Source organism: Nicotiana sylvestris, chromosome 7 (genome assembly GCF_000393655.2).
Source record: "Nicotiana sylvestris chromosome 7, ASM39365v2, whole genome shotgun sequence".
Lineage (NCBI taxonomy): Eukaryota > Viridiplantae > Streptophyta > Magnoliopsida > Solanales > Solanaceae > Nicotiana > Nicotiana sylvestris.
This window is the reverse complement of record NC_091063.1, coordinates 70,556,536-70,569,403: the sequence shown is the minus strand read 5'-3', so window position 1 is coordinate 70,569,403 and position 12,868 is coordinate 70,556,536. Positions and strand designations below refer to the sequence as shown.

Here is a 12,868-nt window from a genome sequence, read left to right as displayed (position 1 = left end):
AGAGTGCAGCACATACTTCTAGTACACGTGATGTTCATCAGCAATAGTACCTCTTGAGGTGTGCCACGTTCCAGTTGCTTGGCAACGTTTATCCATCTTGATTCTCTAACTCATATGATTTTTTCCCGATGATAGCTGAAACCTAGTAGGGGCCTTCCCATGTTAGACCTAGCTTCACTGTATTGATTTTTCGGGTGTTTGGAGTCACTTTTCTTAAAATCAAGTCTCCCACTTTGAAATAACGGATGTTGGATATTTGATTGTAATACCTTTCTACTTCTTTTGAGCAACCATCCTTATTTGTGCCAAGTCCCTGCATTCATCAAGCAGCTCTAAATTGACCAACATTGCTTCATTGTTTGCTTCTTCTTTTGCTCGAAAGTATCTCAAGGTAAGCTCCCCTACTTCTACCGGGATAAAGGTTCTGCTCCATAAACAAGGGAGAAAGGAGTCTTTCCCGTGCTCGATTTCGTCGTTGTTCGGTACACCTATAATACTCCTGGCAGTTCCTCAAGCCATTTGCCTTTAGCTGCTTCTAATCTCTTTTTGAGTTTTGTATAGTCACATTGTTCATTGATTCCTATAGACCATTTGCGCTTGGATGATAGGACGAAAATGCGATCCTTTTGATTTTCAAGTCTTCAAGGAACTTTGTGACCTTCACGCCTATAAATTGTGGCCCGTTGTCACAATCTATCTCTTTTGGTATCTGAATTTGCAAATTATGTTCTCCCACAAGAAATCCACTACTTCACATTCACGGATCTTTTGATAAGGACCTGCTTCAGCCCACTTAGAAAAATAGTCAGTTAAAATCAAAAGAAATCTTACCTTACTAGGGGCCAAAGGCAGTGGTCCGATGATATCCATTCCCCACTTATGGCCACAGAGACAAAATTGAATGCATGATTCTGCTGGTTGATGTACCTGTTACAACCCATATTCACATACATTAGTTCATGCCATAAGTTAGTCGACATAAAACTGAGAAGATATTATCTTTGAGATGATAAGAAGTTAATCATATTTGGTCTTAAATGATACAAGGGTGTATAAGAGAGGTTAACAAGTATTAGAAGTTAAACGAATCAAGGATGTCGTAAACTATATTTTCGGGTAAAACTAGAGGTGCTTAATATTCTCAAGAGTTCGTGTTTTAAGGTATTTAAATAATATAATATCCATATCATAAGTTTTGAAGTCAAATGAATTATGAAACAGAAGTCGACAAAAGTTGTCGCAACTTATGTTCATAATTTTACTTAAACTTTAGGTCAAATGTTACTTAGCTTTTCTCCTATTTTACTTGGAATTATAGGATGATCTACCAACCAAATTGAATATCTATGATTCTAGTTTCCAACTCATTAAACCATTTGTAGATACGATCTCGGAGTAGAGAGATATTTGTATTTTTGCGAGACAACGTCAAACAGCTCTCTATGGGCCCCACATAGATGGTATAAGACATATGGATATATATATATATATAAACCCATTGTAAGTCATTATTTTCAGTATATTCAGATATTAGAACCCTCAAACCAGTCTCTCAAGTTTCTCTCATGATCCAAGACCCAAACAAAGGGAAAACAACACAAATCAAGTGTCGGGAATCCTGTGGCGCTAGTAAGTTTCTTGTTCTCCTAGTTGTTGCTGATTTTTGTGTTGTTCCAGCTCGTGTGGCAGGTTTTTTTAAGTGGTTTATGTTCTATAAATACTCCCTCAAGTTTTTATATCAAGCCTAGGTGATTTCAAGTCTTCTAAAGTTACTCTAGTGCCGAAAAACCCTAATTGATTGCTAGTTTCGCTTCCTTGTTCATGTGGCAGCATTAGAGGGATATTTCATGGTCAATTAAGGTCCAGTTTTAGTTGTTCTTTCTATTTAAAGGTAAGGAACCTATTACCCTACATGTATTTAAGATTATCCAAGTTACGGCTAAATCGTTGAAGCTAGAACTTGTGAGATATCTATCGAAAGGCTTGTTAGTAACATTGCTGGTTGGTGGACTATTTTGGGAGGCTTACTATAATTATTTTTTATGTTGTTTGGGCCGTTTGGTGATTGAATAACTTGTATAAAGTCATATAAATTGTGGAGGTTTTGTCCGTTTCATCATAAAATAGGTTGCAGTCAATATATAATAGTTACGACGCTTAAATGATATTGATAGTATCATTTCTCTTATTGTGGACTAAGGAGTTATGATATTTGCATAGCTTGAGGTTGGGCAGTACATACAAGGTATGTGAGGCTATCTCTTTCCTTATTTTGCAAGACTCCGATTGTACATGATGTAATGAACGAGCTTCAAAAGACACTCTAGTCTTAGAAGCTTGTAGTACTTGCATTGTTTCCCTTCTTATGGAACAGTTGATGTTGAGGTTGCTTCTCTTATTCTTAAGTTATCAATGTTGTTGTTACTTCTTGATTCTTGCAAGATTCATGTTGAATAATTAGTCCTAATATCATGTATGGAGGTTACCGACCTTACGTCACTCTGAAAGGTTCAGAATATGATTCCAATGAGTCTAGGATGCATTATATATATTTATCTAGTTTACTCTACCGAGCCATGCTATAGTCGGCCGGATACGACACCTATTGTGAAACCACTGATTAGTTGGGTTTTAGTAAACAATGGGAAGCTTAGTAAATATTGAAGCAGGTAGATAGGGGTTGACTAAAGAGCTTCATCAGCTAGCCAATATAAGAATTAGATTGTTAGACTCTAATAACGGAGGTGTTACTATACAGAATACAGTAGAATCATCTTTGGTAACCTAAGTAAAAGCACGGCAATATGAAGATACTACCTTAGTATGATTAAGAGAGAACATTTAGCAGTGTAAAATTATGGCTTTCGAGATTAGAGGATATGGGGAACTGAGTTACTAGGGCCAATTATGTGTGCCTAATGTGGCAGGGTTGTGAGTGAAGATTATGATTGAGATTCATCAATCCCGATATTCCATCCATCCCGGCTCGACAAAGATGTATCATGAAGTTAAGGACCAGTATTGGTGGGATAACATGAAGAAGTCTATTGCAGAATTTGTAGCCCAATGTCCTAATTGTCAACAAGTAAAGATCGAGCATCAGAAACCCGATGGATTGATTCAAAATATAGAGATTCCGATCTGGAAATGGGAGGTGATTAATATGGACTTCATTATTGGATTACCCTGCTCTTATCATAAGTTTGACTCAATCTAGGTGATAGTTGATCGACTTAAAAAATGTGCCCTTTTTCTGCCAGTTAAAACAACTTACACAGCTGAAGATTATGCAAAGTTGTATATCAAAGAGATTGTTAGGCTTCATGGTGTGCCGGTATCTATAATATCAAATTGAGGAGCTCAATTTACGTATAACTTTTGGAGGTCATTTTAGAAAGGTTTAAGCACACAAGTGAATCTCAGCACTGCATTCCATCCGCAGACTGATAGATAGGCTGAATGTACCATTCAGACACTTGAAGATATGCTACGAGCATGTGTTCTAGATTTCAAGGGGAATTGGGATGACCATCTACCACTCATAGAATTTGCCTACAATAATAGTTACCATTCTAGTATTAATATGGCTCCGTACGAGGCAATGTACGAGAGAAGATGTAGATCACCAGTTGGATGGTTTGAAGTCGGTGAAACAGAATTATATGGGCCAAATTTGATTCACCAAGCCATTGAGAAGGTGAAAGTGATACAAGCACGACTGAGGACGACGCAAAGCAGGCAAAAGTCTTATTCCGATGTATGACGTCGTGATATGGAGTTTGAGGTTGGTGATTGGTTTTTCCTGAGGATCTCGCCAATGAAGGGTGTTATGCATTTTGAGAAGAAGGTTAAGCTGAGTCTGCGATATATCGGTCCATATAAAATTCTTTGATGAATTGGACAGGTTGCTTATGAGTTAGAATTGTCATCCGAATTGGAATTTGTCCACCCGATATTCTATGTATCTATGTTGAGGAAATATATTGGAGACCCTTCTCGAGTCGTCACTATCAAAGATGTACAAGTTACAGAGGATCTACCATATGAAGAAGTGCCAGTGTCTATATTAGATTGACAAGTCCGCAAGCTGAGAACAAAAGATGTAGCTTCCGCCAAAGTATTGTGGAGGAACAAGAATATGAAAGAAATAACATGGGAAGTAGAAGAGGAGATGAAGTCAAAATACCCTTACTTATTCCAGAATGAAGATAACAAGGATGCTGGTGGAAGACAGGATACATTGGAAGAAGAAACGGCTCTATGACGTAAGAAATAGCTTTAGAATACTCTTCCTCAATACAAAATTGCAGATAATAATGTACATATCCATAATGATTTGTGTATCCTTGTTAGGTAATACGTTGGGTTTGACTGCTTGCAAGTTTGGCTAGTGTCCATATTATAGGGGAAACTCGGCCGAAAATTGTTGTTGGAATCCACGATGATTTAGACTCCCCATAAACCCTTACATTCGAGGACGAATGTTCCTAAGGAGGGGAGGGTGTTTCAACCCATATTCATGTACGTTAGTTCATGCCATGAGTTAGGAGATGTAAATCCAAGAAGATATTGTCTTTGAGATGATAAGAAGTTAATCCTATTGGTCTTAAATGATACAAGGGTGTATAAGAGTGGTTAACAAGTATTAGAAGTTAAACGAATCAAGGATGTTGTAACCCGTATTTTTGGGTAAACCTAGAGGTGTTTAATATATTTAAGAGGTCGTGTTTTAAGTTATTTGAATCATATAATATCCGTATTATAAGTCTTGAAGTAAAACGAGTTATGAAACAAAAGTCGGCAAAAGTTGTCGCAACTTAGGTTCATAATTTTGCTTAAATTTTAGGTCAAATGTTACTTTGCTTTAATCCCAATTTACTTGAAATTACGGGGTGATATACCCACCAAATTGAAGATCTATGAGTCTAGTTTCCAATCCATTAAACTGTTCATCAATACGATCACGGAGTTGAGAGATATTCGTGTTTTCGTGAGACTGCGCCAAGTAGCTTCTATGGGGCCCACATAAGCGGTTTAAGATATATGGATATATATCCTCCACTCGTCTTAAGTCATATTTTTAGTATATTCAGACCTTAGACTCTAAAAACATTCTCTCAGGTTTCTCTCATAATCCAAGACCCAAACAAAGGGCAAACAACACAAATCAAGTGTCGGGAATCCCGTGGCGCTAGTAAGTTTCTTGTTGTTGCTCAGTTTTGTGTTGTTCCAGCTCATGTGTGAGGTTGTTTTAAGTGGTTTATGTTCTGTAAGTACTCCATCAAGTTTTTAATATCAACCCTATGTGATTTCAAGTCTTCTAAAGTGATTCTAGTGCCGAAAAACCCTAATTGATTGCTAGTTTCGCTTTCTTGTTCTTGTGGCAGCATTGGAGAGATATTTCGCGGACAGTTAAGGTCATTGGAGTTATTTTTTATGTTTAAAGGTAAGGAACCTCTTACTCTACATGTATTTAAGATTATCCAAGTTGCGGCTAAGTCATTGAAGCTAGAACTTGTGAAATATATATTGAAAGGCTTGGTAGTAATGTTGTTAGTTGGTGAACTATTTTGAGAGGCTCAATATGATTATTATTGATGTTGTTTGGGTTGTTTGGTGATTGATTTAACTTGTGGAATGTCATATAAATAGAGGAGGTGTTGTCCGTTTCATCGTAAAATAGGTTGCGGTCGATATATAATAGTTACGATGCTTAAACGATAACGATAGTATCATTTCTCTTAGTGTAGACTAAGGAGTCTTGACATTTGCATAGCTTGAGGTTGGGCAGTACATACAAGGTATGTGAGGCTATCCCTTTTCTTCTTTTGCACGACTACAATTGTACATGATGTAATGAACGAGCTTCCAAAGATACTCTACTTTTAGAAGCTAGCAGTACTTACATTGTTTCCCTTCTTATGGAACAGTTGATGTTGAGGTTGCTTCTCTTATTCTTATGTTTTCAATGTTGTTGGTACTTCCTGATTCTTATAAGATTCATGTTGACGAGTTGGTCCTAATATCATGTACGGAGGTTACTGACCTTACGTCACTCCGAAAGGTTAAGAATATTATTCCAATGAGTCCAGCATACATTATGTATATATATCTATTTTACTCTACCGAGCCACACTATAGACGACTGGGTATGACACCTATTGTGCAACCACTGATCAGTTAGGTTTTACCGAGATTCACATGGCCGGGTACAATTCTATCGAGTTTTATGAGCCTTATGGTTGCCCCGCATGGAAATAACTCCTAAAAATAGACCAAAAATAAATTTTGAAGGATTTTAGAAGTTTTTCTTTTTTTAGTTACATTTCATGCATTTTTAATATTTTAAAAATCATAAAAAAATCATAAAAATTATCATATTTTAATTTCATGTCATCTTAGGTTCAATTTGTATTTAGGAATTAATTTTATTAAGCAAATAATTACAAAAAATGGTCATTTTTACATATTTAGATTTTAGCCTTTAAAATTAGCATTTTTCTATAGTTTTAAGTTAATTAGTTGCTCTAATGTTAGAAATAGATAAAGAATTTTAATTTCTACAAAGATGGATTAATTTAGGATTTTAATTGATTTGATTAGAATTTAAAATCAAAGAAAAATAAAGAAAGAAAGGAAATGGATCTTGTTTTGTTGTTTAATTCGGACTGGGCCAATTTGGCAATTGTCCAAACTCCTCACAATCCGCCCATTTTATCCCAAAATCGGATCCCCCCCCCCCCCCCCCACTTTTCACATTAAAACTAGACCTAACATCAGATGGAGACCTGAACCTAGAACAAAAAAAAAAAAATCAGAGGACAGGCCTTTGGAAGAAGCGACAAACGGCGGATCTGACTCCCCCCAGTTTCCTCCATTTTCTTCTTCTTCTCAAGCCATAAGACAAAACACCCCTCCTTATGCACAGTGACAAGAAACGGCGCTCCTTCAATGGAATTTTGAGATCCATCTCATCTTCTTCATTTGAGAGGGTTAATAAAAACAAACTTGAGAAAAAGCAGCTGCTCGCACCAAAATCCTCTGAACCAAGCTCCCATTTTCTTCCTTAAACCACCAGCAAAAGGCCAACCATGGACAGCAGCTGAACCACCTCCAAAACACCATTAGAGCACCTTTAAAGCCACCTTATTAAGCTCCAAAACACTGCTCTCAAACCACCCCAAATCAGCCCATGTTTTCTGCTCAAAATAACGCAGCAAAAACAGCTCTCAAACAAGCCAATAACCAGCTGAAATCCAGCTCTAAAACACCCAAAAAATATCAGCCAAAACGCAGCTAAAATAGGTCCCAAATCCAGCTACATCGCACCACCAAAACCCGCGCCACATCAACTTTAAAACAGTCCCGAACACTGCTGCATTTCTGCTTTAGAAGGTGTTAAATCGATGGAACAGTCGAAACAAAACTCTTGCATTTGAAGATTAAATTTCAGATTTAAAATTTCTCTTAGTTTGGGTGTCGATGTTTGGGTTCGATAGAAGTGTTGTTGCTCGTTGATTTCCCCTGCTGCTGTTCCGGAATTGTTGAACCTCGCCAATTAGGAGTTCTAGGCTTGTATTTGGTTCTTGAGCTACTGTTGTCTCCTTGCTTAGGTATGTAAATCATAACCTTTCTTTTGAAATATGATTGTAATTTTGTTGTATTCTTGCCGGATTTCCTAGTGATGCAGAGGTGTTTGCTTAAACTTCAATTTCTATGTTATTTTGTTTAGCTCTTGGTTGATATGTAATGTTAAACATTTCATTAGATTTTCAAATTGGTGTAAGTTATGGACAGGTTTGAAATTCTACTTGATATTCTGGTGAATTTGTGAAGGTTAAATACATCGACGATGTGAAAGTTGTTTAGCTAAAAATGCAGTCTCTGTTTCGATTATGTGAATATGCAGGTTTATTCTATTAACTTAAAGGCTTAGATGCTCTGTCACGCTGAAATCTGCAATAATTGTTCCCTTATTTCTCTGAAAAGTTCATCACTGTTAAGTGCAAGTTTGAATTAATGTTGGACTATTTTGATGCATAGAGTTAGAATAAATCTGTGTACAAGGGTTGTTTTTTGATAATCATTGTTAGATTTTCATTAAGAATACTATAGGTCTATTGCTCAAGTGTTTTTGAAGAACCTGGAGGTGCTGTTCAATTGAAATAGGTTCCAAAATTAAAAAATCTCTTTTTAAATGAAAATTGGAAACATCAGTATCAAGTCACGAGTTTAATTAGTGTTTGAATGGATTCGAAATTTAAGGGAAGCATGAATGTGTTTGTTCGTATGAATATTGGTTTCAGCTAGCCTACAATATCGTTACCCATGCTTGTGGTAAAAGTATATAGGTAGTTGGTAATTGTATGTTTTCAAATTCTGTTGAAGATCAACAGTCCTGTCCTTATTTGCTTTTGATTTGGACTTGTCTATGAGCATGTAACTTGTTTGGGGCATGGCAAATTAAAATAAGACTTGTTGCCTACTTTATTCCTTAAATCCCTAAACCAATTATAATGGCTTGGTCACAAATGAGTTTCTGATGAACACCTGGCCTACAATAATCTTAAACTAGTCTTAGGAAAATAATGAACATCCGTAGTTTGCTTTAGTTTTATACAATTTTTGAAATAAATTAAGGTGTGACATCCACAATTGAATCACTTAATCTATGGCCCTCGCATTAATATTATAACTAGTGTAGAAAATACTTTGATCACTCGTAGTGTGCTTTAGGCGCGTAAATAAATCATCGTGGCTATGGGTACGGTTCCCGTAGCATGGTCACGATACTTAATCCCCAATTCGGGTGTGCATTTCATGTGACCCGACCACAACTTCGAACAATAATAATAAAATAAACATGTAGCAAATCGCGGGTGCATTTCATGTAGTGCGGTTTGCGGTGTGTTCCAAAAGGGCAAGTGTACGACAATCGTAACTTGTTCAAGAAATAATTTATAAATCCCAAAAGAGGTTTTAAAAATAATTAAAAGCGGTTATGAAGTTTCAAAAATGCACAATAGGTTTAAAACATGTAATAAATCAGACAATAAGCCAATTATTAATAGTTTAAGCGACCGTGCTAGAACCACAGAACCCGGAAATGCCCAACACCTTCTCCCGGGATAACAGAATTCCTTATCTAAAATTTCTAGTTTTGTAGATTTTTAACTAAAGTCAAATTTCCTCGATTTGGGATTTGAAATAAATCGGTGACTTGGGACACCAAATAAATTATCTCAAGTGGTGACTCTGAAAATTAAGTAAAATAATCCCATTTCGAATAATGTCACTTTAATTGAAAAAACTCCCTTATATCCCCTCGGTGGTAAAAAAGGAGGTGTGACAGGTATGTCGGGGCCCTGTTCCGGCAATGTTGTAGCACCTATTCTCCTTTAGAGGCTCATAGACATGTGTCGACTCATGTATAGTTTCGTATGCCTTGTCGGCTAATTTTTGTTGTATAGTCTTTCATGACAACGTGGTAGCTCGAATATATATAGTTTCTTGACTATCTGGTCATCCCATGTTATATATGTTCATGTCATTATCTTTCATTATTGTTTGTTCATGATCCATGTCTACCATTTATATTGATCCTATCGGCCCTTAAAGATAAGAAGAAAGGTTAGATAAAATGTATGTTGGTGCTCGGCAAGTGTGGTCGGGTGCTAGTCATGACCCTCTAGTTTGGGTCGTGATAGATCGCTCTCGTTGTTGTGACCGAATCTGCTCCCCCCGGCCCCATTGAAGCCGACCTTGCCCCTCGGAGTTTTGTTGTCGACCCTCTACGTTGTTTGATTTGCGGGAGCACTGGGAGGAGCTGGACCCCGTCCATTTGCGTTATTGGAAGTACCCGATAACGCCTAATTTAGCTCTATAATAACCTTATCCAGGCGTGTGAGATGGCCTAAAATGGCCTCTTGTTACTCCTGCAAGACCCTTATTGCTTTGATGACATTCCCTTCTTTAGCATCATTGGGAGTTGCCCCTCGAACATGTCGTGGGTACCGCCTTCTGTGGACCGGTGTTGCCTCGTTCCCCTCACTAGAGGTATCACTGATTGAATCCTCCTGTTGAGGCTGATTTCTTTGGGCCTCAAGGTTGTATGTGTTGTTAACACCATTATCTACAATTTGCTATGATTTTTTGCTAAGAAAAATAAACAAACACATTAGTAAAAGAGGTAAGGACCAACTTAATTACACAACTGTCTAAGTCCTATGGCGGGCGCCAAACTGTTTACCCGTAAAACGATACAGATGAATTCAGACGTGGTTTATAGACAAGTGAATTAATTTGATCCTAAAATAATAGATGAATTAGAAAAAATTATGATACATAGCCTTGGGATGAAGATAAAATAGCAGAAATAATAATTTCGAGAATAGGGTTTCAGGGGACAATAGCAACAATATCAGTAAACAAGAAGATTAAATTATATTGAGCTTTCAATAGAGTGCAGCGTATATTTGTCAAAAAATTTGTCTCTTTACAATGATAATAGAGTTTGCTATTTATAGTTGCACTTAGGGAACAAGGTTCTAGGATCAAGTCTCTCTTTAATGTCAATTATGAGGGCCATTGATGAATGTGTAGCAACAGGCAGTGAATATCATATTTCTTGTAACTGGCCGTGTACTTAATGCTGTAGAATATCCTCATTAAATGCTACCAGGTGGTAGGCATTTATTTAATCTTTATGTGTATCATCTATCTGGTAACAAACGGGATCGTTGCCTTCGAATTCAACTATCTTTTGTCTTCGGCTACATGTGTCATTTCCTCATGCGATAATTTAATATAAATATATTTTACCCTATACAAAGTTTTTCAAGGATTCATGGAAGGTCTTAAAATCACGGACAACTGCAATATTTCTTATTTTCTAAGATCTGAAGGATAACTCATTTGTACCCAACTTGATCAATGCTTACTATGGACTAGCTTTTGGTTCAAGGCCAATGGCAGTGGCAGTGGAAACATCGATCCGCAGTCGTTGGCACGGCATGCTAGGCTATTCCACTATCACAATACAATTCCAAGATAGCATTAAAAAAAGAACATTCAATGATCTTTGCACTATTTAAGGTCCGTGTTAAGAGCAACTTCGTTTGTACTTTGTAGTGCTTAATATTAGGTTTAGAATTTTAATAATGATAAATAATCAAAAGAGACTTGACTAATGACATCTCACTTTGTGTACAGATTCGCAGCGATGCTGATGAATGGAAGGAAAGAAAATGTTATGAGGAAATCAGACGAAGCCAACGGCTATGTTCTTCGAACTCTGCATCAAACGAAAAGAGAATCAATTAATCAAAGAAGAAAGAAGAAAAGTCAATCAATCAGACTTGCTAAAGATTCTCAAGCATTTAAGAAATGAAAGAGAGAATCAAGTATAGAGAGCAAATCAAAGGGAAATATGTGGAAGCTCAAATCAAGGATAATTGGAGGAACCAAATCTTCAAACTAAAAATGAATCTGGCCACACCTCTCAAGTTAGATTCATGAGGCTACCCTTGGGTCTCACACTTATAAATCTATGCCTCACAAGGAAAGACTTTCAGTCATTGCTGCTCTGCGATCCCAGAAAAGAGAAACCAGAAGACTCATCGAGCAATATAAAAGAAGAAGTAGAATGGCAAAGAAGATCACACAACTTGACATCTATTTCTACACCTTTCTAGTTCTTAGTACAAATATTGTATTCTTGAGTTTGTAAGTGTTGCAAAAGATAGGAAGAGTTAGAAAACAAAACAAGAGTTGTGTCAACACTAAAAAAAATATTGTTGTTGTAAATAGTTGGTGGTGAACATACTAAAACCATCACTGTTGTAAAGCCTTAGTCAAGATCTAAGAGAACCCTTGTGACCTAAGGGAACTAGATGTAGGTACCACATCGGTACAAAACTAGTATAAAAATTGTTGTGCCTCCTTTACTTTTCTATCTACAAAATTTAATTTTGCTGCGATTAATCTCATAGTGAAGTTTAGTCGACTGATTCCTCTCTTAGTCAATTAAGTTTAAAAGTCGGTTATAATTTACCTCCCCCCCCCACCCCATGTTATGTCAATTGGTATCAAAGCAAGGACTCGCAAATATTGCTTAACAACAAGTGGGAAATATATCATGACATCAAACACAGCCGTTGGAGCACTATTTCAAGAAGGGACTTCTCACGTACGACCTCATTACTTCAATGGCTAGCACTTCTCACACTGGAAAGTGTGTATAGAAACCTACACCATGTAAAATGATATTAAGGTATGGTGTGTGATTGATCAAGGCCAACCCTGCACTACTATTGAGTAGCGAGAGAGATCAATGCAGCTTTTACCCAATTAAGGTCGGGAATGATTTCCACAGGGAGCTAGATATTGGAGTTGGGTGTCTATCTAAAGCGGAGTTGTGTATTTGCTTTTAATTGCATTTCTAAACATTTTGGGTTTTGATTTACTTCCAATTTTTATAAATCTACAATGCTTAATTAAACTAAAATAAGCTAAGGTTAAGCTATTGCGAGTTGTTCAAATGGGTAGAAGACACTAGGGTAGTGACTTTCGTCTAGGTGGTCAATTGACGGATACTTGAGTCTAAGGCATGATTGACACATTTGGGGAGTATGATATAATCGTTGCACGATTCTACCCACTCTATACCTCTCGGTGGTTTGAGTGATTCTGCCCGAATTGACTTTCTCAAGACCAATTGGGTATGCAAATTTGCACAAGCAATCAAGGCTCAAGTCGGGTATTACTATCTCTAGATTTAACCCTTTAATTGGGGCTATCAATCTCTTGAGTACGTCCCAATTCCTTGTTGGACCAATTTCAGAGACTTAGATTCTCTTTCTCAAGAAGA

At 37.0% G+C, this 12,868-nt stretch overlaps 1 long non-coding RNA gene across 1 annotated transcript; it reads left to right on the top strand.

Moving 5' to 3' along the window:
- The first annotated feature begins 6,790 nt into the window (after positions 1-6,790).
- LOC104241117 (uncharacterized) lies at positions 6,791-11,982 on the top strand. The gene is made up of 2 exons (XR_714628.2): positions 6,791-7,613; positions 11,212-11,982. It is a non-coding gene; the product is annotated as an uncharacterized lncRNA (long non-coding RNA).
- The last annotated feature ends 886 nt before the right edge of the window (positions 11,983-12,868 follow it).